At 36.0% G+C, this 27388-nt stretch overlaps 1 long non-coding RNA gene and 1 pseudogene across 1 annotated transcript; both read right to left on the bottom strand.

The window, feature by feature from the left end:
• Positions 1-11461: 11461 nt before the first annotated feature.
• LOC122225978 lies at positions 11462-17079 on the bottom strand (annotated as a pseudogene).
• Positions 17080-22065: 4986 nt separating this feature from the next.
• Positions 22066-23826, bottom strand: LOC122228047. Its single transcript, XR_006206371.1, has 2 exons — positions 23739-23826; positions 22066-22632 (listed from the first exon to the last, which is right to left on the bottom strand). It is a non-coding gene; the product is annotated as an uncharacterized LOC122228047 (long non-coding RNA).
• Positions 23827-27388: the final 3562 nt, after the last annotated feature.

The following is a 27388-nucleotide window of genomic DNA, read 5'->3' as shown; positions in this document are numbered from 1 at the left end:
TTCTACCAGACGTTTAAAGCAGAGATAATACCTATCCTTCTCAAGCTATTCCAAGAAATAGAAAGGGAAGGAAAACTTCCAGACTCATTCTATGAAGCCAGTATTCCTTTGATTCCTAAACCAGACAGAGACCCAGTAAAAAAAGAGAACTACAGGCCAATATCCCTGATGAATATGGATGCAATAATTCTCAATAAGATACTAGCAAATCGAATTCAACGGCATATAAAAAGAATTATTCACCATGATCAAGTGGGATTCATTCCTGGGATGCAGGGCTGGTTCAACATTCGCAAATCAATCAACGTGATACATCACATTAATAAAAGAAAAGAGAAGAACCATATGATCCTGTCAATCGATGCAGAAAAGGCCTTTGACAAAATCCAGCACCCTTTCTTAATAAAAACCCTCGAGAAAGTCGGGATAGAAGGAACATACTTAAAGATCATAAAAGCCATTTATGAAAAGCCCACAGCTAACATCATCCTCAGCAAAAACTGAGAGGTTTTTCCCTGAGATCAGGAACACGACAGGGATGCCCACTGTCACCGCTGTTGTTTAACATAGTGCTGGAAGTTCTAGCATCAGCAATCAGACAACAAAAGGAAATCAAAGGCATCCAAATTGGCAAAGATGAAGTCAAGCTTTCGCTTTTTGCAGATGACATGATATTATACATGGAAAATCCGATAGACTCCACCAAAAGTCTGCTAGAACTGATACATGAATTCAGCAAAGTTGCAGGATACAAAATTAATGTACAGAAATCAGTTGCATTCTTATACACTAACAATGAAGCAACAGAAAGACAAATAAAGAAACTGATCCCATTCACAATTGCACCAAGAAGCATAAAATACCTAGGAATAAATCTAACCAAAGATGTACAAGATCTGTATGCTGAAAACTATCGAAAGCTTATGAAGGAAATTGAAGAAGATATAAAGAAATGGAAAGACATTCCCTGCTCATGGATTGGAAGAATAAATATTGTCAAAATGTCAATACTACCCAAAGCTATCTACACATTCAATGCAATCCCAATCAAAATTGCACCAGTATTCTTCTCGAAACTAGAACAAGCAATCCTAAAATTCATATGGAACCACAAAAGGCACCGAATAGCCAAAGTAATTTTGAAGAAGAAGACCAAAGCAGGAAGCATCACAATCCCAGACTTTAGCCTCTACTACAAAGCTGTAATCATCAAGACAGCATTGTATCGGCACAAAAACAGACACATAGACCAATGGAGTAGAATAGAAACCCCAGAACTAGACCCACAAACGTATGGCCAACTCATCTTTGACAAAGCAGGAAAGAACATCCAATGGAAAAAAGACAGTCTCTTTAACAAATGGTGCTGGGAGAACTGGACAGCAACATGCAGAAGGTTGAAACTAGACCACTTTCTCACACCATTCACAAAAATAAACTCAAAATGGATAAAGGACCTGAATGTGAGACAGGAAACCATCAAAACCTTAGAGGAGAAAGCAGGAAAAGACCTCTCTGACCTCAGCCGTAGCAATCTCTTACTCGACACATCCCCAAAGGCAAGGGAATTAAAAGGAAAAGTGTATTACTGGGACCTTATGAAGATAAAAAGCTTCTGCACAGCAAAGGAATCAACCAACAAAACTAAAAGGCAACCAACGGAATGGGAACAGATATTTGCAAATGACATATCGGACAAAGGGCTAGTATCCAAAATCTATAAAGAGCTCACCAAACTCCACACCCGAAAAACAAATAACCCAGTGAAGAAATGGGCAGAAAACATGAATAGACACTTCTCTAAAGAAGACATCCGGATGGCCAACAGGCACATGAAAAGATGTTCAACGTCGCTCCTTATCAGGGAAATACAAATCAAAACCACACTCAGATATCACCTCACGCCAGTCAGAGTGGCCCAAATGAACAAATCAGGAGACTATAGATGCTGGAGAGGATGTGGAGAAACGGGAACCCTCTTGCACTGTTGGTGGGAATGCAAATTGGTGCAGCCGCTCTGGAAAGCAGTGTGGAGGTTCCTCAGAAAATTAAAAATAGACCTACCCTATGACCCAGCAATAGCACTGCTAGGAATTTATCCAAGGGATACAGGAGTACTGATGCATAGGGGCACTTGTACCCCAACGTTTATAGCAGCACTCTCAACAATAGCCAAATGATGGAAAGAGCCTAAATGTCCATCAACTGATGAATGGATAAAGAAATTGTGGTTTAGATACACAATGGAGTACTACATGGCAATGAGAAAGAACGAAATATGGCCCTTTGTAGCAACGTGGATGGAACTGGAGAGTGTGATGCTAAGTGAAATAAGCCATACAGAGAAAGACAGATACCATATGGTTTCACTCTTATGTGGATCCTGAGAAACGTAACAGAAACCCATGGGGGAGGGGAAGGAAAAAAAAAAAAAAGAGGTTAGAGTGGGAGAGAGCCAAAGCATAAGAGACTGTCAAAAACTGAGAACAAACTGAGGGTTGATGGGGGGTGGGAGGGAGGGGAGGGTGGGTGATGGGTATTGAGGAGGGCACCTTTTGGGATGAGCACTGGGTGTTGTATGGAAACCAATTTGACAATAAATTTCATATATTAAAAAAAATAATAAATTCAGTTTCAAAACATTTGCCTTTTAGTTATAGTATTTGGTCAATTAATATTGAATATAATACTAATATACTTGGATTTAAATATAAAGTTATATCATAAGCTTTCTACACGGAAGCCTTTTCATGATATTTTATTGGCCTTTTATCACTTTTTGAATGTTATTCTCATTAAACCATTTGTTTCCATAAATTTAGAAAGTAGGCCCTTAGTCCCCTACTCTTTTGTTGATTATTTTAAGAATTAAAGCATAAAACCCCGAAAGTTCCTTATCAACATCCAACATTATCTACTACATTTTTTCTCATCTCAGATCATGTAAAAACCTTAAAACGTTCAATCTTTATTAATTGATTAATTTAATTAGTAATTAAATTAATTTACTTCTAGAATTATATGATTATATTTTTATTCATGACAGATACATTATTTTGTAGAAATAAATATTATTATTATTGTTGTTCTTGCCGTTATGTCATTGTTTATTTAAATTTACCCACATATTTATTTATTTTTTTTATCTTTATTCCATACTGCAATTATTACCTTTGTCGTGGGATTATTTTGTTTCTTCCAAAAGAACATCCTTTATGGTGTCTTTAGTATGGATGTTTGTAGTAAATTCTAATTCTAATTTTTCTATTTCTATTTCTGTGACTCCAGTTTAACCTATATTAGATTTTCTGTCTTCCCAGTTTTACTGAGATACAATTAACATATTACATTGTGGCAGTTTAAGGTGTTAACATAATTATTTGATAGATGTATATAATGCAGAGGACGACTACAGTAACTTTAGTTACATTCCATCACCTCACATAGTTACAATTTTTTTTGTGATGTCAACTTTTAAGATCTACTGTCTTATAAACTTTAAAATATAGGATATCATTTTGTTAACTGCAGTCATCATCATGTGCATTACATACCCTGAACTTATTTAACTTCTAACTGAAAGTTTATACCCTTGGACCACCTTCACCCATCACTACCACTCCCTCTCCAAGTTCTGGCAACCACCAATCTGTTCTCTGTTCCTATAAGCTCAGGGTCGTTTGTTTAGATTCCAACTATAAGTGAGATCATACAGTTTTTGTCTTTCTCTGATTTATTTCACTTTATCTCCATTTTATCACTTGTATTTGATATATTTTTGTCCCTCCTTGAGTTATTATAAATGCTTTCTTCTCATTTATAATAGGTTTCTAATTATCTCTTGAATTGTGACTAAGCAATTAACAAATTTGATTATTTAGCCCTTAATTTGGGTTATTTTACATTTTTGGTTCTACAACATTGATTTTTAATTTCAAGATTCCAATTTCCTCATAGACTTGCAATTGTGTTAGATTCCTAAGGATGCTTCCAAGATCCTGACCTCTTGAGTACACGTACTTCATAATCCCTGGGATTGTGAATAGGGTGGATTTTACTTGTGACTAGGTTATGTGGGTGGACACTGGTGATTTAAAAAAAAAATTAACGTTTATTTATTTTTGGAGGGGAGAGAGACAGAGTGTGAGTGGGGGAGGGGCAGAGAGAGAGAGGGAGACACAGAATTGGAAGCAGGTTCCAGACTCTGAGCTGTCAGCACAGAGCCGGATGCAGGGCTCGAACTCAGGAACCGTGAGATCATGGCTTGAGCCGAAGTCGGACTCTCAACCAACAGAGCCACTCAGGCGCCCCTGGATACTGGTGATTTTAAGAGAAAGAGATTAGGCAAGTGGGTCTGACGAATCACATTAGTCCTTTATATCTGGGTGTAGAGGTAAGGAAGTCATAAAAGACATGAGGCATAACAGGGATTTAGCACTCGGGACTATCTCCCACTGGCATTACAGTTGGAGGAGTCCACATGAAAGGAACCCAGGACAGGCCTATAAGGAATTGAAAGTGGCATCTGGCTAACAGCCAATGAAAGAAGCAAAAACCCTCATACATCAACAACAACAATGAAATAAAGTCTTCCAATGACATAGATTACTTTAGAAGAATATCTTAAGTTCTGGATGAGAAAGCAACCTGCCAATACTTTGATTTTGGCCTCATGAGACCCTGAGCAAAGATACCAACTTTGACTCCTGAAGTACAAAAGTGTGAGATAATGAATGTTGTTTGAAACCTCCCGGTCAATGGTCATTCTGGGTCAGCAGTAAAAAACCAATATGGCTTGTAAGTTTGGCTTTATTTTCTTGAACTTAACAAGCACAGGTTTTTTTGTTAGTTTATCACTTGGGTCTAATCAATCTGGTTATTTCTGTTGTCAAACTCAGGCCAAATAGAAACTCTAAGAGCAATTCCAAAGAAAGTTTGATTAATTTCAAATAATCACCACAATGGTCTCATTAAATATTATCAGCTATAATTAATTTCAAAATAGAGTAGAGCAAGTGACTTAATTTCTGAACTAAAATAATTTTGAATCTAGAATTTAATTCAAAGTTAAGTGATCAAGCATGAAAGAAAACATAAATAGAATAAAGAAGTGTAGTTAGACAATGTATTCTGAAATATAAAATATTCATGCAATTTTTTTTTCTGAGAGAGATTTGGTGCAAAGTGAAGACAATTAAAGACTTTAAATATGAAGACATGGTGAAAAGACCCATCCACCCTGGCATACAAAAGTTTGGAAGGGCCAGAGTGTGACTATGGAAGAATAATAGTAATAATAAAAAGAATAATAAAATATAAAATATATAAAAATATAAAAAATATAAAATAATAAAATAAAATAAAAGAATAAAAAGAATAATAATTCCAAAGATATCTATGCTCTAATTTCTGGCACGTATTTATGTGTTATGATACATGGCCAAGGGAATTAATATTGTGGATGGAATTGAAGCTATTAATCAGCTGATCTTAAGATAGGTAACAGACAGTTATCCACATGTGTTCAAAGTGAAGGGGAAACAGAAGAAAAGGTGCAATATGTGAAGAAATGGACTCACCTTTACTAGTTTCCAAGATGGAAGATGTGGTGATAGAACAAAGGATAAAGACGGCTTATAGATGCTGGAAAAGGCATATATATACATATATATATATATATATATATATATATATATATATATATATATATATTCTTTACAGAAAGAAATGCATTACTACCAATGCCCTGACCCTTTTCCAGACTCTTGGCAGTCTTGAGAATCAGCAGCATTGTTGATGAGTGAATGGGTTTTGGAACTCCTCAAAAAGATCAAAATGTTTTACAACTCTCTCAAAAAATCTTATTCTCAGAGTGTTGTGACTTTCTGACCTTATTCAGAGCTTACTCTTTGAGAAAAGTGTTATTCCTAGAGCAATTAGTGTGGAATTGAAGAAAAATTAAGTCAGATCCATACACAGACAGGTTCAGTTCAAGGTCACTGTAATAAAGCAAATATCATAATAAAGAAAGTCAAATGATTTGTTTTTGGTTTCTCAGTGCATATAAAAGTAATATTTACACTGTACTGGAGTCTATTAAGTGTGAAGTAGCATTATGTCTAAAAAAGCATTAATTATACCTTAATTATAAATTAATTTATTGCTAAAAATGCTAACCATCAGGTGAGCTTTCACAGAGTCACTGATCACCATAAGAAATATAATAATAATGAAAAAGCTTGAAATATTGCAAAAATTACCAAAATATGACACAGAGACATGAAGTATGTAAATGCTGTTGGAAAAATGGTGCCAATAGACTAGCTTGATCAAGGGCTGCCAAAAACCTTCAATGTATCAAAAACACAGTATCTGCAAAACATAATAAACTAAAGCACAATAAAATTAAGTATGCCTATATTAATTATATTTAAAAAAATTAAACGTTATAAAGAACATTACATTTTTAAGTATAAGAAATTATATAATATGGACTTATTACTATAAGGAAGGGGTTAATGAAGGACATCATGAGCATAATACAAAATCCAGACAACAATAAGTAAAAAGTAATATGTGCGTTCCCAAATTACATATATCTATCTATCTATCTATCTATCTATCTATCTATCTATCTAGATGTGTGTGTATGTGTATATATATAATTTTGGGGGGCTGGTAAAAGTAACAAATAATAAATAATGATGTCAATAAAGATCCTTAGAGTGGTCTACAATTAAAATTCTAACAGCCTTTTTTTGCAGAAATGGGAAATATGGAAGAACTAAAATTATAAAATTCTTAGAAGAAAACAGTGAAGAAAACATTCAAGATATTGCATTTGGAACAATTTCATAGATGTGACAGCAAAATCTTAGGCAACAACAACAAAGAAAAGTAAATAAATTGAACTTCATCAAAAATAGAAACTTTTGTGCATCAAAGGAAGTACCCAGAAAATGGGAGTGAGGAAATGATGAGTCTGGTATGTAGAATTTATGAAAATTCTTCAAACTTAATAAGAAAGAAAACTCCATCTAAAAATGTACAAAGGAAGGAGAGACCTACAAATGGTCACTAGGGATAGGAAAAGATACTCCACATCATTAGTCATGGGGAAATGCAAATAAAATTATAATGGAATGCCATTTTATACCCATTGGCATGACTATTACTGGAACTTAAGGAGGACACTTGTTGGACGAGCACTGGGTGTTATATGTAAGTAATGGATTACTAAATTCTATGCCTGAAACTAATATTGCACTGTATGTTAACTAGAATTTGAACAAAAATTCGAAAAGAGAAGAAAAAGGAGGATAAAAAGATAAAAAAATAAACAATAATCATTGAGGAGTATGTAGAGAAATTGGGGCATGTGCATTGAAGGTGGGAATGTAAAATGGTGCACGTGCTGTGGAAAACTGTCAATTCCTCAAAAAGTCATACAGAGAATTACCCTATCATCCAGCAATGCCAGCCCTACATATATATCCAAAAGAATTGAAAGCAGGGATTCAAACATAAATTTTATACCAATGTTCATAATAACATTATTCACAATATCCAAAAGGTAGAAGCAATCCAATGTCCATCAACAGATACATGCATAAACAAAATGTGGCATACAGTACAATAAAAATGTATTATTACTGACCATAAAAAGAAAATACATTTTGGTATATGTTGCAACATAAATAGCCTTGGAATCAGTCTAAGTGATATAAGCCAAACAAGGACACATCTTGTCTGATTGCACATATACGAGATACCTAGACAACCAGACAGTAGAATAGAGGTTGGGAGAGGGGGAAGGGAAAGATGGGGAATTATTGTTGATGTGGTGAAGTCTCTATTGAGGATGATAAAAAAGAGGGGGTACGTGGAGGCCGCTTTCAGGCAAACAGGCTTGAGCAATGGAATGTGCAAAGGGCCCGCAGCAACCACCTGGCTGAATGCAAACAGGCCAACCAGGCAACACACCTCAAAATATCCATAGGCCCCAGGATGCCTGGGTGGCTTAGTTGGTTAAGCCTCTGCCTCTTGGTTTTCAGCTCATGTCATGATCTTGCAGTTTGTGACTTGAGGTCCTGCATATGGTTCTGAGCTGACAGTGCAGATTCTGCTTGGGATTCTCTTCCTCTCCTTGACCCTCCTCTGCTCCTGCTCTCTCTCTCTCTCTCAAAATAAATAAATAAAGTTAAAAAAGTCCCTAGGCCCTAACTACCCAATGGACTACTTAAAACTAGGCATAGTTACCAAAAAAGGGAAAATTTCATGCATCGCCATACTTTCTCACTTTCCTTCCTTAAAAGCAGCCCTCTCCCACTACCTCATTGCAGACAGGCTTTTTCGGCTGTCCTGCCCCCACTCCCTTGGCAATGTATTCAACAAACTTCTATCTCCTTTGTTTCACATCAGGTGAATTTTGTCACCTCCCCCACCACACGCTTGCACCCAATAGTCGCCCCACATTTGGGAGCCCCCATCCAATTAAGAGAAACCCCATTTAGGCAATGCAGGGAATAGATAATCATGATGGTTGCACAACATTGTAAATGTATTTAATGGCACCAAATTCTACTGTCACAAATTCTTCAAATGATAAATATTATAGATAGATGATTGATAGATAGATAGATAGATAGATTATAGATTGTAGAGAAATATTTTTAAAAGACAACTAAGAAATTGCAAAAACATTTTCAACTTATATACAAGGTAATAACTATCAAAAATATATAAGCAGTTCTCTTATATGAATGATGAACAAAACTTAAAAGGGAAAAGGCATATGGATAATTAATTTAAATTAGAAAAACATCAAAAGTCAAAAAATACATGAAAAGATCCTCAATTTTATTAGTAATTGAGGCAATGGGAATCAAAACAATGATCAGATTAAAGAATAAAATAAAAGAGTAACTCCAGTATTTTTAAGGAGAAATGTAACTCCAGAAATTTTAAGGAGAATTTATTTGTAGGAGAAATGATACATTTATAGATAGTTCATGGTAGCATATACATTGGAATAGTACTTTTAAGGCAGCTGGCAGTAAAATAAAGTGAAATAAACAAAAAATATTGAAAGAAAGAAAGAGGAAGAAGAAAGGGAGGGAAGGGAAAGGAAGAGAAAGGAAGAGAAGAGAAGGGAAGGGAAGGCAAGGGAAGGCAAGGGAAGGGAAGGCAACGGAAGGCAAGGGAGAGGAAAGGAAGGGAAGAAGGATGGAATTTGACACTTTGACCCAGTGGTTCCAGGTAAGTATCTCATATTTGTTCACATGAGAAAATATTACATATAAAAATGTCCCTTGTAGCAGTCTTAACAATGACAAATATATGAATAGAATATAAAATTCTATTAGAGATCCTCTAGCACACCCTCCAAATTACCTCTGCCTGTCATTTTCTTTGAAAAATTGTAGAAAATTGTAGAAAACTAATAATAATGTTAATAGTGTATCTACATTTAAATACAACTGAATTATATCCATTGGAGCTGTATCCAAAATACAATTTTGAATGTATCTATAGATTCATTTGTATAGATTTGTATATTTATTTGTCTCTGTGTTAAATTCTTTGAACCAGTTTTAGCATCTCATTAGTTTCATTCGTTGATAAGTTAAAGAAATCTGACAAGTTTTCATTTTATATCCGTGTAAAAGTCATCATATTGCCTTTTAAAAATCATCCTTTGACATCATAATTAGAAACAATTATCATCTGAATTAATACCATTTTGTACATTTATATTCAGGAATATCACAAAGCTAAAAGAAGTCAGTCTGAGCCACATATTTCGTTATGGAAAGTTCTCTGAGAAATATTATTATTAACTAAGTTGCTAAAATATATGCAATAACTCTATTTTAAAATTTGTATATGTGGAACTTGAGAAACCTAACAGAAGACCATGGGGGAAGGAAAGGGGAAAAATAGTTTCAGAGAGGGAGGAAAACCATAAGAGACTCTTAAATATAGAGAACAAACTGAAGGTTGATGGGGGGCAAGGGGAGGGGAAAATGGGTGATGGGCAGTGAGGAGGGCACTTGTTGGGATGAGCACTGTGTATTGTATGTAAGTAATGAATCATGGGAATCTACCCCCAAAACCAGGAGCACACAGTATATACACTGTATGTTAGCTAACTTGACAACAAATTTATATATATAAATATAAAAGAAGTTATATAGTTACAAATATGTAAAAGAAATACACATACACCCTACAAACTCTTAACTAAGGTGATTATATGATTTGTCATTCCAACTGGGATATTTTTATGAATTGAAAATATCTCCACTACATTAACAACTATACTAGATCAGCAGGTACAAATTGGGACATGTGGTCCCTCAATTTCTAATAATTCTTACTTCTAGGAAGGATCATAGAATTTCTTTCTAGTTATCTCAACATTTTAAAAATAAGAACATAGTCCTTTATTGCTTCTACATTTTTAAGAAAAATGAAATACAAAAATATTTTTAATTGGTTGAGCTTAAAAATACTGTTTGAAATACAAGTTTTGTCATATTGTAGATAATAGGTCAAGTTAACAATGGGGATCAATTAAATGAATTATGGTACAAATGTAGGATATACTATTGTACAGCTTTAAAAAGTTTCAATAGTGCTTAATCATATATAAGTTGCTCATTATATAATAGAGAATTAAAAAGCTATATAGGGGCACCTGGGTGGCTCAGTTGGTTAAGAATCTGGCTCTTGATTTCAGCTCAGGTCATGATCTCACGGTTTGTGGGATGGAGTCCCATGTCAAGCTCTGTGCTGACAACATGGAACCTGTTTGGGATTTGTCCTCTCTCCCTCCCTCTCTGCACCTCCCCTGCATGCGTTCTCTCTCTCTCTCTTCTCTCTCTCTCTCTTTTTCTCTCTCTCCCTCAAAATAAATGAATAAACACTAAAAAATGATATATAAACAATATACAAAATAGTGATTCCAAATTAAAATGCATATCCTGGGAAAAAGGTAACCAATAGCTGAGACTTTTAAAAACATATTTTTGTGTGCATTTTACTTTTCCTATTTTCCAGTATTTTCTGCAGTGGTCATTTATCTCTGTTTCCATCATTAAAAATGCACACACGTACATTTTTACTTTCCATGGGTATGATAGCTGTTAACTCTCTTATTTTTCATCCCAAAGTTTGTTTTGCCCAAACCATTAACCAACTAAAACAGTTTACCAATTTACATAACCTAAAGAAATTTTACTAAAGTACAGGAGAAACAGGGACAGAAGTGTAAACATACATTTCATTATCTGGGCCGAAGACAAGGTATTTACATATCCGGCAAGAAGTGTAAGTATATGACAAGATGTTTACCTATTTCTTGCAAAACTCTATGCTAAAAGGCAACTTTGAGTTATCATGAGTACACTGCCCTGAAAATGACTTTCAGAGGCTAGCTCTCCCCTTTGAAACATCTGACTCATTTCACAGGGATATAGACCACCAAGGCTGAAACCTTCCACAATGCTGCCACACTGTCGCTCAACATCTGAGCCACTTTATCAATGGGGAGCTTGTTGCCTTCAGAAATAGTTCGTTTTATTTTTTTGAAAGCTGTTCAAGAAAGAAAGAGCTAAATTTATCTCCTGATAGATTTCTTGTCTTTTGATTATTGGGAAAAGGTTAATCCAATGTCAAATAATTGAAAAGAGATGTGCGGCAACTCTTTCCCATTTGTCACCCTGAGTGTCTCCTCCTGTCCAAGCTAAATATCTTCCACTGCATGGAAGAATACTTTCTTCATTTCATATCCTCATCCAGAAATATCTTCATTATCATTGTCCAAGATGACCCTCTTGTACTGACTCCCTGAGGAAAGTTCCCTGATGTTCTTGCAACACCCCGATTCAGTTAGGTCCCACATAAATTACTCACATCACATCCCGCTGTTACTCTTTTCATAGAATTTTCCACGTTGTATTTTTATTGTAAGTAACTTTCAGTTTTTGAACTGTGAGGTCCTAAAGAGCAATGACCGTGAATCTTTTTTTTTTTTTTTTTTTTTTTTTTTTTTTTTTTTTTGTGCAAAAATACTTTGGCTTTTATATTTTTGGTGCAAAAATACTTCACATGTGTTTCAACTTCTGGTGCTGGATCTAATGGACTTTTGAAATGAATAGCAAACTGAGGAAAGCAAACCATGAATACAATTTAATCCTTCAATAACAGTAATGTGCCTTACCTTCTGGAATAGCCTACCTACAAAAGGCAGTATTTAATGATGAAGATTTTCTCTCACCCCTCCAAATTATGAGTGCCCCTGTTGGGCAAAGTTGACATTAAGAGCTTAGGAAAAAGAAATCTAATTTTTGGAAGCCAAAAGAAATGTGAGTGAGTGATGTTAGGTATAGATGATGGCTTATATTCAAGGCTTAAACCAATGAGTAGTCATATTCTAAGATTCTTCAGAGACATAGTATTCACCTTTTAACAGAGATCCTCACTTAGGAAGATGCCATTGGAAGAGGCCAGTGTGAGATCTCAGCGTGCCCCAGGGGGGTGGGGGTGGGTGGGTGGGGATGTATCTAGTTATGGGGGCTTTTTAATCTGTGCTTGTGATTTATCAATACAGCCTAACCAAAGGCTTTATTAATTCAGAAGGTGTCATGATTTTAATTTATTTTATATCTTTTATTGCTTGGGCCAAATACTTTACTAATCATCACATGTGTTTCAACGATTGAAGCATACATTAAATACTTGACAGGCTGCCCATTAATCTACACACTGTGGCCCACTGCACACTTTGTTGATGGAATTTCACATTTTATAGACCCGTCTTTGAATTTTGATGATTTGGTTCAATATTGTTAGCAGAGAACTTGCCTTCTTGGGAATGTATTGCCCATTAAAAGCGACATGCTAGGGTGATTGGGATGTGTTTTGATTTAACAATTGAGTTTATAATTGTATACACTCCAGTAACCACAGAGCTTTCTCTGCTGAAAGGGACTTTGGCTCCTGTGTGTTTATGTTGTAAAAGAGATTTCTTTCTTCTATTTTTAGACCCCAAACTGATGCAAAATCTTCTTAAAGACCAAATGAATAATATTTATAGATACTTTGAAACACCTCATTTTCCCCCTTTATAAGAATATAATATCTCAAATCCTACCAAGTTATGCTAAATAAAGCACTCTTCAGAAACTGGGAATCACAAAGAAAGGGAAAGCTTAGAATAAAATCCTCAGTACAGGCTCTACAGGATTCTAGGCACTAGATTCCTACCATCACTGACATTATTAGCTATCTTGACTCTATTGCTGAGTAAATTCAGGAACTACACAACAACCAAACCAAACTAAGCCCGAACAAAACAAAACAAAACAAACAAACAGCTTTATTGGACTTGTTTGGCCTATTTTGATGCCTATTACAATTTTGCATTTTTCTCAGTCACTTTAGTCTAGAATCAATAGAGCCTTGATCTTGCGTATCAGCCAACAGGGAATGATCTCCATAATGTGCACAGATATTTATTCAACAGCTATTTCTTGAGCTCCCTTCTATGGATTAATCATTTGATAGGATACATTGCCTTCAAGGCAGTGGTTGGAAGACACACACGAGAAGTTGAGAAACATAAACAATTTATCAGAAGTCAGAGTATGAATTCGTCAGCAAGTTTAGTGTGGTGGAAAAGGCAACACAGAAGTTGAGGGAAATTAGCATCAGCAAAGGATGATTAAATGTATCCACTGTTCATTTTGAGTTTAGTTTAAGCTGCAGTCAAATCGCAGCGCTAGAATCACAGAACTATGGGGCCCAGAGAAGGTTTTAAAATCTCTTCATGCCTCGGTTCCCTATACGTTGGATCTATGCATCACATCACTAATCTGCTTTCACAGATCGTTGGGAAGAGAAAAGGGTAAGGGAGACCCCAGGAGTAACTGTGGTGATAAATATTGACTTCATTAATATTATTGCTAAATTAATGTAGTAAAAAGGAAAGTTTATAGTATATCTTTTTACTCAAATGATGTTACATGGAAGAGATAGTTTCATTTGGGCCTTGAATGGACAGCTTGCTTAGTGAAATAAAGGTTAGTATGTCAAAGTGGGGAGAAAAATCACAAATAGAGGATGGGAAGTAATACAGATCATAGTGTATGGGGCATAGAGAGTGTATGGATTCATTGGGAACGTCTGGTTATATGATCTAGGGGACTTATTCTAATAATGCGGGCTATCCCAAAATAGGGGGATCTAAGCAGCAGTCTCCACTTGGCACGTTGTCAGTTTTCAAAGCTGGACTCAGAACCTGTTAGTGTAAATAACTTACAGATGAATTACAAACTTTCATTGCTAACAACAGTTAACATGCTGACATGTTTGATGATTCAATCAAAAAGTAAGAGAATTATGATCAAGATGTAGGATTTTGTCATATAATCCTACCAAATTACTATTGGAATTATAGCGGAGGAAGTAGAAAAGAATAAACCAATATTAGGTATTTGAATGAAGTTGACTTTAGACACAGCGTTTGAGGACGTAGAGGTTTGGAAATGGTACTATCACTTTTTTATTATTAAAAAATATGCTTCATTTAAATAACAGATGAATATATAATTTTTATAAAAAATGGACTAACTAAATTAGTAAGTTTTCTTCATAATGATGTCACTCTCAGGAATGTATACTTAGATGTGGTTTCCTTGAGGATGAGTTATAGCCAGTTATGGGATGTAGTACATAAACTTGGAAATGTCCATAGATGAGGGTCTCACATTTGCTTATCATTCCCTATGTGTCATACACAAAAAAAGCCCAATTAAGACTCTGGTTTCTAGCAACATCCCATACGATCAACATATATACTAAAAGTTTGAAAAATGCATTTCTTTAGTGTACAAAAAAAATGTAAGGATATTCTTGGTAAGGAAATTTCCAGACTTTATGGTTTTATCTTGCTTCTTAAGAACAGAATCATTTACACATCACTACTCTTAGGTCCTTGAAAGATATTTTCTCTTCATATTCTTCTATATCCACAGAATGTTATTAGTAAACACACACACACACACACACACCTCTCTTAAAAGGAAACTTAAACCTAAGTCCCTAAAATTATAGAGACATCCTTATTATTATATCATACATTTTAGGCCATGGCTTCACAAACTGTATAGCAATAATGTGTGGGTTCTCATTAAACTAGTGACCCAATATAAGTTTGTCAAAAATTTTTTAAGCAATTGCCTAAATGTGCAACATATTGCACCATATGCTTTGTCTCTGACTGGATACAGTTGATGGGAGACGGTTAAGAATGTTTCCCAGTTCAAAATCCAATAGAACTTTTTGGGGAAGCATTGTTACATAATCACACAAAAATTATTTGTTTCCTCCTTCCTAAGTGCCACTGCCTATGTGCTCCTGTCATAAATCTGATTCAGTCTCAGTCTATTCAAGTTCAGCCCTAAGTGTAAAACCTTAAATGCAAACTTGGTCATTCCTCTGCTCAAAACTCTTCAATCATGCAGAGTTCCTAGTTGCATGAATCTGGCTAGCTTGAACACCAAATAATTGACTATAAGTATTAGATACATAACAGAATAAATGGGAGAGATTGAAATAATATGGATAGGATAATGGGTGTAAGCCAAAGCTATTCTGCAAGACAAGAAGCAGACAATGCCATATATACTCTTTTTACAGGTATAGAAATAGGTATGCATGCTATTGGCACATACATTGCCCTATCTCCTGCTACAAATGGAGTAGAACTGGGAAGAAGATTTCCATGGAGACCCCAAGCAGAACTTCTGAGATAAACCCAGTTCCAGAGGGCACAGGCTTCCCAACTGGTCTCTCAGTAGCAAAGTAGTTCTCCTTTCCCAACCATTTCTCATCTATGGCTAAGGGGAGACATCCATCCTCTTACCACGGAGTACCTGAGACTGATGTGATCATGGTAGATCCCTCAACAGAGGTACTGTTATCTGAGAATCCCAGGATTACATCCTAAAGGCAGTAAATCAAATGCTTGTTGATGAGGGGTTGCAGTAGAGACTCCAGAATTAGACTGCAGCTCAGCCAACATTTGTCCACTCTAGGAATTTTTACTATAACATCTGGTAGAACCCCCATCAGGCTTTGCAAAGACTATGTCTCAGAAGCCACCTTCTGTTCCTGGGTTCTTATAGACTGTGGATACTTACACAAAATTCCACCATGCCAGATGGACTCCTAAAGAAGCCAGAGGCACTATACTCCAGACATGTTAGATCGGCCACTTGCACCTCTAGCCACTTCTGAATCAGAATACCACAATTAAAATGAAGAACTTTCTGCGTATTTTCTACACATAGTTATCTCCTCTGTTCCATTAGCAGCAAGAGAAACAGATCCAGAGTTGTGTCAGTGAACTCTGTCTCTGTGCCCAGGTCACCACTGCTGAGGTCTTGGGTTGGCACAGCTGTCTGACAAGTAACCGTCTACATGTCCTTTGGGGATTCATTCAGGATGTTTTTGGGGCTTTTGCTGGCTGCATTTCTAGTAGCTTGTATGTCAGTATTCTAGCCAGTAAATCATCATTGCTATTGTACTAACCAGCGGCCATCAATATTAGTGACCTAGTGGCTGTGAATCCCTAACACCTCAATGTTGTTATTGATACTTAAAACCCCAGTTTGGAGCGTTCATTTGGTCAAGCCAAAAAGGATTTCTCTGCGTGCATTACTTCTATTGCACGATGTGGGCAGTAGCTTCCTTGAATACTATACATAATAGAAAAGAGGTCCCCAACTGGGAGGAATAGCTAGATGATAGAAATAGAAAGAGTTAATGAATGAATGAAATCCTTGACTCCAGTGTCTCACCTCCTTAAAAAATAACTTCCTGACTCTCTAGTGCTTTCACTGAAAGGTGAAGCCCCTTTGCCTGGCCTTTAAGGCTCTTCCTGCTATAGACATTCCTTATCTCTCCATTGTGTATTCCCAGATAGCTTCAAATTCAATATTCCAGAACCAGACAACAACTTTGTGGTTTTATCTTGAGTGGTGTTCTTACTTCTAAACTTTGTTGAAGGCGCATTTCATTTTTGTTCCCACAAACCACTTTAAAGATATTCTGGAAACCTCTACCAATAAATAGTTATGGAGCTTCATTTATCAAGATGCCTCTCAGAGCACCCTGTAGCTCAGGTAACCAAAAGGGGCTAATTTTTTCTTCAAATAGTTTTAAACGTCTAACTAGTGGTTACATTTCATTTTACGTTAAAGAGAGTCCTAAGTTTACCATTGGACTATAGAATTGTCTATATTTTATAATCATGTATTTGTTGAAAATTATTGGGCAGTGATGGATTTATCAGCTTCAAGCAATGTCTTCAGTGTTTTTCTGATCATGTCACTTAATTGCCCTTTTAAGAATAGCAGTTCAATCCCCATATGTGAGACAACGGTATACAGTTTAATACACATGAACCCAAGAAAAGATGGGCAGGAGATTCTTTCCAAAGCAGGAAGATGATGGGTACCAGCAAAGTGATATTTCTCACCTGGAAAAATGTGAAGTGCAAATATGAGCATGATAAGGTCAAAGTGAAAGTGGAGACCTCATTAGCTTAGAAAAAAGAGAGGGCCCAAACAGACATGTAGGAAAACTTGAGGACTAACATTCAATTCTTAATTGACTCTCAGCAAGATGAATTCAAAGAAGTTTTACTATAAAGAATGAGCCATGACTGCCTAGATTTATATTTTTAGTTCCAAGGAAGCATTGAAAGTTTGCAGCCAAATGAGCAAAGATATTTAGAACAAGAATCAATTTCTTAATCTTTATTACCGTGATACATTCTTGGCTCTTTCACTTCCAACCTCAAGTAAGGGACTTGGAAAAGTTCTAGTGTTTGCAACCTAAACTTTCCTAGATTCAGTGACATCAAAAAAAAAAAAAAAAAAAAGAGTCTTCTGAAAAGGAATTATTCATTCTTCTGTCATCTCAAAATTCCCTGTCTGCCTCTATTATCTAGTTGTTTCTTTCTACTTTGTAGCATAGTTAAAATTCTGACCCAACCATATTTTATAGCATATTTTTCTCTATTAAGTGCAGATAGAAGTCCTGGTTTAAGAGAGTTTTGGTGAGATCTATTTTGGTGTTCTATGTAAAGCACCCTACACACTGCCTTGCACATAGTAGAAGCCAATGGTTCTATTTCTACCCTTTTACCTCCTACTCTATTCTTTTTTTTGCAGATCACCCTTGATGGAAGATACAAAGTTATATGCTCTCCTTTGTCTGCTGCAGGAATAGAAACAGTGTTTTGCTGATTAGAGGAATTCCAACCTGTACCAATACCAGAATTTTATAAATAAGGAATTTGAGGCTGAAAGTCATAAACTAGCTGGCTTACAATGACTTGGCAGACTAATGGCAGAACTGAGTCCTGATTATTTCTTTTTATGACATCTATGTAATTGCTTTTATTAATATATTAATTTATTAAAAACAATAAATGCAATAAGAGTAACTCTTTTCTTTGTTGTCTTAGTAAGTAATATATTGTTTTTACAATTTTTTATGTTAATTTATTTTTTTAGAGAGACAGAGCTCAAGCAGGGGAGGGGCAGAGAGAGAGGGAGACACAGAATCCAAAGCAGGCTCCCAGCTCTGAGCTGTCAGCGCAAAGCCCGAAGTGGGGTTCAAACTCACAAACTGTGAGATCATGACCTGAGCCGAAGTCGGATGCTTAACCGACTGAGCCATTCAGATGTACCTGTCTCAGTAATATCTTGTAGGCTTAAGAGTATTCTAGATCTTATCAAGAATTATTAGTTAATTTAGGAATATTTATAGGTTTTATCATGTGATGGAGTTCTTTTTCCTGCCTTCCGTTGGTTGACTTGTGTAAGTGGTTATTTCTATGATTTACACCTATCACCACAGTCATATTAGAAGTAATGAACAATTGTTGGTATTTAGTAGGAAAGCACATAAGTACTTTGTTCTGACCATGTTGCACGATCAGATACCAGTGTTTGTCTTGATACTTTCCAACTAATACACAAGACCATATTTATATAATTACTCTTACCTGCCTTGAACAAGATTTATTTAAGTATCTTGGAGTTTCAATATTTTCATCTGCACTGGAAAAACACTTTACAATCCCAGCAGATAGTTGAGAGGAAAACTGGTAAATAATGTGTTATCCAATCCTACTATGTGGTATAGAGAGAACACTGTAAATGGTCAGTTGATGGTCATGCCTTCTTCCTCTCAAAGAAGCTTCATTAGGCTGGAGATGTTTCCTGTCCCTGGAGAAAGCTTGGAGGAATTAAGGGGTGAGCTCAAAAGTAATTGTAACATGAGGACTCATTGCCCAAATGTCACAAAACCAAAATAAGTACATTTCCATACAGAATATTATCTGTGGCATATTCACACACCTGATAGAGATTAATTTCTCTAGGGCACATGTCTGCTTCTTTTGTTCTCTTCTCCATGGTGCTTAGCACTGTTCTGTGTCGAAGAGATAGGTACAGTGAATGTTCTGGGTGTAATTTCATCTTGGATATTCTTCCTTATCCATTAACAAAAAGAACAGACAAAAAGAATCATCATTAACTATAGAATAGTGTGTTAATTTTATAAAGTCAGGGGAATTTATTTATTTAAATGGTAAGTGAATGAAGAGTATGTAGGAAAAAATCACACCACTGAGATCAAAGGACTGGAAAGTCTCTTCATTGTAGGGTGGTCTTTCTTTTCAGTTCTACAGAAAAGTCTCAAGAGCTGACTTTAAAGGATGGATAGACAGATGAATGAATAAAGATGATGTGGTATATATAGATATGTCTATAGATAGATACAAATATAGATGATGTAGATATAGATTGATATTATTCATCCATAAAGAAGAATGTGATCTTGCCATTTGCAACAAATTGATGGAGCTGGAGAATATCATGCTGAGTGAAATAAGTCAGTCAGAGAAAGAAAAATGCCATATGATTTCACTCACATGTAGAATTTAAGAAACAAAACAAAGGGACAAAGGGACAAAGAGAGAGAGAGAGAGACAAACCAAGCCAACAGACTCTTAACCATAGACAGCAAACAGATGGTTACTAGAGGGGAGGTGGGTGGGGGTCTGGGGGAAACAGGTGATGGGGATTAAGAGTACACTTACCACGATTGATGAATATTGAGTAATATATAGAATTGTTCAGTCACTATATTATACCCCTGAAATTCATATAACACTGTATACTAACTATATTGGAGTTAAAAAAAAAAAGGTGGATAGACAAATTACAGAGCCCTAGCTGAAACCATGTAATAGCCCAACACTTCCATACTCACGTATCAAAGAATTTCATCTTCCAAAATAAAATGCCAAATACGCATCAATGTCTGTTTTATGAATTAACATGGCTTATCACTGCACTTGAATGGTACAAGTGTCACAGGTCTGTTTATGGATGTTCCATGCTGTAGTGTGACTTGATGTTGTCTCTCAAAGTTTTGGCTGATGGAGAATGAAGCTGAAATATCTATGATATATTGCACCTTATAAAGACTCTATGGTTATTCCTGAGGGGGTTGGAGGTGAACAGGCTCGTTCTTCACAACTGGGTGCCAAAGTAGAGCTACCAATTTCTGCATCTCTTAGAAATCCCATGATTTACCTTTATTTTTATTAAATATGTATTTGTTTTCAGAGAGAAAGAGTACATAAGCAGGGAAAGGGCAGAGAGAGGGAAAGAGAGAATCCCGAGCAGGCTTCTCAGTATCAGTGCAGAACCTGACACAGGGTTCAATCTCAGGAATGATGAGATCATGACCTGAGCTGAAACAAAGCGTCCTACACTTAACAGAATGAGCCACTCAGGCGCTCCCCATGTTTACTTTGAAAGGATGATCCTATTAATCTATGTGTTTATTTTCTCAAGTCCTATTTCACTCTGCCAAATGTTTAATAGACAAAATGATTTTTATAAGCTGCACATTGAAATACTGGGAAATAAATACCTTACAAAAATGCAACTAAGCAAAACAATGGCATATTATAAACCACTGGAGGGGTGCCTGGGTGGCTCAGTCAGTTAAGCCTCCACTGTCCGCTCAAGTTATGATCTCACAGTTCATGAGTTCAAGCCCCGGGTCGGCTCTGTGCTAACAGCTCAGAGCCTGGAGCCTGCTTCGGATTCTGTGTCTTCCTCTCTATCTGCCCCTCCCCCACTCATTCTCTCTCTCTCTCTCTCTCTCTCTCTCTCTCAAAAATAAATAACATTAAAAATTAAAAAAAAAACACTAGATAAGATTTACATAAAGATAACAACATGCCATTAAAAACTGCTAATATTAAATGAAAGAAAAAGGTTTTGTATGCTAAGTGATTACAGTTGTGCATTATGAAAACATAAATTCACAATAGCAACAAAAATATTTTAAAAATATATTTCCTTATTCGTTCTCTTTTTAAATATATTTTGGGTACACATGCATGTTTATTATTTTAGAATTGGAAAATTATTGTCCTTTATCCAAAAGATAGAAAATATGGCTCTGAATTTTTTAAGAAAATCTACAATTCATCTACTTTATAGCTTACACCACCCCATTCTTGAGTTCAGATTTCCTTTTTCATTTTTGAAAATTGTTTTTGTTTATGTTTGTTTGCATTTCGTTTAATTTGGTGTCCTTTTTTTTTTTGGATCCAATGATTTTTATTGTTATTGTTGAGGTGCAGGTATATAATTCCAAATCAATGATTTTCACAGGTCACCAAACAGTTCTTATAAGCAAGTGCTTGAAGTTGCTTCTAGACTTGTTTAGATGTAGAAGCTTTACTTATGAATTCCATATTGAAACATCAATTTCAGCAAGACTGGTCCTAATTACATTTTTGTCACACATCTTCTGTCTTTACATAATCCCCCCAACTTCCCTGCTTTTACTTCTCCTTAGTATACAACCATAATCATCCTTTGACATATTAAATATTTTACTTACTTTTTATCTTTTACAACATATGTGACAGAAGCACAGCATGTCTTTCTTTTTTTTAAAAAAAATTATTATTTGTTGTATATACTGCCTAACATGTACTATTACATTCAATACATGATTGGATGGCTGAATGCAAAGAAATGGAAAGAGAATAAACTGATTAATTAGGAACAAGACAGTGAACGATTACTGTCTATATGTACACCTCCTCGAACTTTCTGTAAGTGAGGTGAGAGACAAATAGCTGGAGTTGTCCTTCAAGGTTTCTATGCTGTTTACCAGGTTTGCTGTCTGGGAAAAGAGAAAATTATGCTTTTCCTTCAAGTTAGGTGTGGCCATGGGACTCCATGGCCCAGAAGAAATTCATGGAAGTGATATATGTCACTATTAATAATGCATAGCTACCACATTCCTTTTTTTCTTGTCTCAGCTGTCATGGTAGCACATAGGTGGGTATCCACCATCCAGGGCCCTGAGTGAAGACAGCATAGAGCAGAGACCATCTTGTTGACTTGAGATGGACACATCACATGGATTGGACATAAACCTTCATGGCTTCGTGCTGATTTGTTATAGACTTTTTACCTCAATCCAACCTTCATCATGGTCTGCATCTGCAGTAACTAGAATCTGTCACATGGCAGGCATACAATAAGTATTCTTTGAATGAATAGGAAGGAGGGAAGGACGGAAGGAAGGAAAGAAGTTGGAGAATAAAGCAGGAGGTAGTGAAATGTTTTCATCTACATCCCTTTAGGCTAATCCCTTGAAATTTTCCAGAACAAAAGAAGTCAGAGGCACAAAGCTTAGTATCATACATGTGACTAAGGATAAAGGTTGAAATTAAATGATGTATGTCCAGCAATGGATCTTGGGGCACCTGGGTGGCTCAGTCGGTTAAGCATCTGACTTTGGCTCAGGTCATGATATCATAATTTGTGGGTTCGAGCCTTGTGTTGGGCTCTGTGCTGACAGCTCAGAGCCTGGAGCCTGCTTTGGATTCTGTGTCTCCCTCTCTCTCTGCCCCTCCCCTGCTCACACTTTGTGTGTGTCTCTCTCTCAAGAATAAATAATCATTAAAAAAAATGGATCTTAACGATCTTAGTTAAGAATTAAATATTTGTTATGTATCATATATTGCCTACTACTATGTGCTGGGAACTATTCTGGGTTCTCTACACAAACAGATTTAACTTAATTTATTAATTTCTATATGTAATTTATTTATAATTTAATTACCTGAATGTTATTTATTTAATATGTTATCAAATGATTTCAATAATTAACATATTAATTATTTTATTTTAACATAGATTTTCTGTTATGGAAGGGATAGACTGCAGAGAGGCAATGGCAGGCTAAGAAATACCAGCAACTGCTTGAGCAGTTGAATAAATAGACTTTCTAAGAGAAGACAACACAGGCTCCACTCTAAGCTCCATTACTTATAAATTCAATAACCTAGGACAAATTGTTTAACTAGCTGAGCCTTGTCATGTCAATAAAATTAGAATAACAATTATTCCTATCTTACAGTTTTAATGACCCAAATCAATGCCTCTATACAGGTCTTAGCCAAAAGTTTGGAAGTTTTAATGACTGTTTTCTTCTTTGTTTTTGTTTTGCTTCATTTTTGTTTTTGTTTGTTTTTATTTCTTGAGCTCTCATATTAAAAGTATAAAGTAGGAATTATTATGTCAGCTATGGAAGGGAGTACCTGAAGTTTAGATAAATACCTAATTTGTTGGAGGTGAGGAAAAGGGAGATTAAGCTGTGAGAGATACTGGAAGCCGGAGCTTGGCTCGCCGCGGTACGCACTTCCTGGTTGCTCTTACATAAATCCATGAAGCAATAAATATTGCGAAAGCATGCTTTTGTGACATAACGATGTTAGAGATTCTATGACATGGGCCATGCAGGAGAGCACGCGTCGCACCATTTACACACACACATATGGAAGCGCAGATAGGGAAAGCTAAGTGTGCAATTAACACACGGTTAATAAGCACAGAGGGACAAAAGTCATCTGGGAGACAAAATATTCCCTGGGTGCACAGTTGGGTGAACAAGGTCATAATCCTCCTAGGAAAGGCTTTGCCAGTCATAAGGGCCGTTAAGCAACAGAAATTTCTGAAAGGAATAGCAGAGACACCAGTATCAGCACTTCCTTTCCAGAAGTTTCCAGGAAGGTTGGTCTTTTGACTAAAGTTCCATTCCTTCCCAGCCTTACAGGGACACATGAAGAGATAGAAATGGCAGGCTGACAGGTGTGCCAGAGAGCCTTCAGAGAGAGAAGGCTCTAGATCCTGCCCCAAGCTTTCTAGTTCACGGAACCTGACAGTTTTCATTACGACTTATCCATTTCTTTTACATTTAGATTTATCTCCTGTGTGTTTCTTTTGCATGAAACAGCCTTCAAATCCACTCCATTTAAAGACACTTTTGAATCAAGTTTCTACACCTGCGAGGCAAAGGGCCAGACAGCTTCTCTGTGACACATAGTGGCCCTTGACCAGCCAGCATTTTCTTAGTGATACTCATCATTTGTCGAAAGTTTACTGCAAAGTTTTTGAGTTAGTAGCAAGACATATTGTTATCTCATGCTGCTGCTCTCATTGCGGTTAAAGAAAAATAATGCAGTTAAGGGACAGCATATTTATATGAGCATAGTTACGTGTTTTGTATTATATATATATTACATTACATAAAACTATGGTGTGTCATGTACATATGTACATACATATGAAAGTGTATATATGCACATATATGTATAATACACATATGTGTGTGCATATATACACATATGTGTATATATATTTAGCTTTTATTTTTATTAATTATCAATTATTGCTTAACATATCAAAAACTTAGTGTCTTCAAACAGCAAGCACTCATCTTCTCACATTTGTTTTTGAGGTCTCTTATCTGGTCGTGGCTTAACTGGGTCCTCTACTTCAAGATCTCTCCCGGGCTACAATTAAGGTATCAGACAGGGCTATGGTCTCAGGTCCGGTCTCAACTGGCCAAGGATATTAAGTTCATTCATGGTGCTGTTGGCAAGATTCAACTTTTTGCAGGATGTTGGACTGTGGACCTCAGTTCCCTGCTGGCTCTTGACTGGAAATCACCCTTAGTGCTTTCCCCATGTGGGTCTCTCCAACATGACAGTTGACTTTCTCAAAGCTAGCAAGAGAAAGAGAGTCATAAAATAAAATATCCTTATTCTTTTTAATGTTTGCTTATTTTTGAGAGAGAGAGAGAGAGAGACAGAGTGAGTGGGGAAGAGGCAGAGAGAGAGGCGGCAAAGAATCTGAAGCAGACTCTGTGATGACAGCAGAAAGCCTGATGCAGGGCTCGAGCTCAGGAACTGTGACATCATGACCTGAGTTGAAGTCAGGTGCTTAACCCACTGAGACACACAGGCACCTCGATATAGTGTTTTTAACCTAGACACAAAATAATCATTCTCTTACTCTTACCACATTCTATTAGCTAGAAACAAGTTACTCAACATGAGGGGGTTTTACATGGCCGAGAATACAAGGAAATGGGAACATTGGTGAGGAGGAGTATTTAGAAGTCTGCACACTACAGGATATTCTTTCATATCCATTATTTTATTTACATGTTTCTCATAATAATCCTCTGTATCAATTATCATTGCCCCTGTTTTAAACATGAAGAGGATGAGCTCCTTAGACTTACCTGATTTATCCAGAGTCATAGCACCAATAAAAGATAGCATTGGCTTTGATTTCAAACTGTAACTGAATTTTCTCGGCAAATATGCCTCATTTCTCGAGCAAGGTTGGGTGACTCTTCCAGAAACATTACCTGATTAAGGGCATTAATGAATACAGACAAGTTGTATTAATCTAAAGTTCCACCTGTGACATCCTTGGATTTTCCTTCTTTTGATCTTTAACTGCCTTCAACTTTTCTCATTGGGGAATTAAGAATGGAGGAAGGAGTGCTGGATAATTTAAAATGGTTCATTCACTTCCCCAGACATTATGGATTACTAGAGAACAGGTATTGGCAATGCCTGTTTCGTCAAGTGTTTGACTGAAGGATTATAAACCAAAAAGAACATACCATCTGGCCAGTGGAAGTAGATTGTCAGGCATCCATAGATCCTCCTTGGACCTAATTAAAGAAGCCAATTCCATTCAGTTGAATCAAAATGTACCCTGATCTACTTTCTACTGGGTGCTGTGATTGAGTGCTCAAGACACAAAATGAGCGAGAAACAACAAATCGTACCTTTGAGAAGCTCAGTATTATAGGAAAGAGTATAGCGTTAAGTGACTTCAGTCGTCCCTGAAGCAGTCCTCGGTGAACCCCTCACTTCTCCCAAGGCTAACACTTGTTGCCATGGGAAGTAGAGTCCAAAAAAAAAAAAAATCTTATGTGTATAATCATGGCCCTTATGAACAGAATTCACAAGATTTTGATTAGGTCCTTCCAAACTGTCTTCTCCTTCCTGCTTCATTTTAGGGAGCAGTTTATATTCTACCTTTTTTTTTTTTTTTGCACCCAAGCCTTTAATGAGAAAATAAAGAGATTTTAACATTTGCTTTGCCAAAGGCTTCTCAAAGGAGACAATAGAACAAAGACCCCAAGAAAACCTCTGTAGAAATCCCATAGTTACATCCAAGTTTTCATATACTTAGCATTATTGAACATCTTCTGGCCATGAATGTGGAAGGATTGAAGTTGAATGATGAAGGTAAATTGTGGTTCTTCATTTTGGGAGAAATAAGGTAAAAGATCATTTGGGTTATTTCTGTAGAAGTGCTCTTGTAAAATTATATTTTTATTATATATTACATATACCATGTTTGTCATCTGAATTAGCAAATATAAATATAAATAAAGGAAAGATAAAATATAATAAAATAAATGATTTTCTAGTATTCCTTAATTCAAAGACTTTTGAAGGTGAGTTGTATCTTTTGATCTAAAAAAATACTTCCACAAATGACACATTTTTTATAAAGATGCCCCTAATAGGGCATAAAAAGTTAATTTAATAATATTCAATGTCATTACATTGAGATGCCAAGATTAATTAGAAAAGGTGTTTGATCACAAAAACGCTATGAACTTTCTCCCCTTTTTTCATAATGAATTTAAATATGCACTTGATAAAGGAGAGCAAAGAGGGAGAAGAAAATTATGTATGCCTTTTTCTGAGAGTGCTATAATAACAAGCATAATTAAGTGCCCATTTATTATGAAATCCTTTTTATTTTCTTATTTCTTCTGTATGACTCATATGACTTTGTGTTTGTAAAACAAAGACATTGTTAAATTTACATGATTGGGCTAAAATATGTAATTCTATTTACACAAGAAAATTTATTCTCCTTTTGATATTCACCTG

This window comes from Panthera leo, chromosome C1 (genome assembly GCF_018350215.1).
Source record: "Panthera leo isolate Ple1 chromosome C1, P.leo_Ple1_pat1.1, whole genome shotgun sequence".
NCBI lineage: Eukaryota > Metazoa > Chordata > Mammalia > Carnivora > Felidae > Panthera > Panthera leo.
The sequence above is the reverse complement of the archived record's forward strand: the minus strand, read 5'-3'. Positions and strand labels throughout refer to the sequence as shown.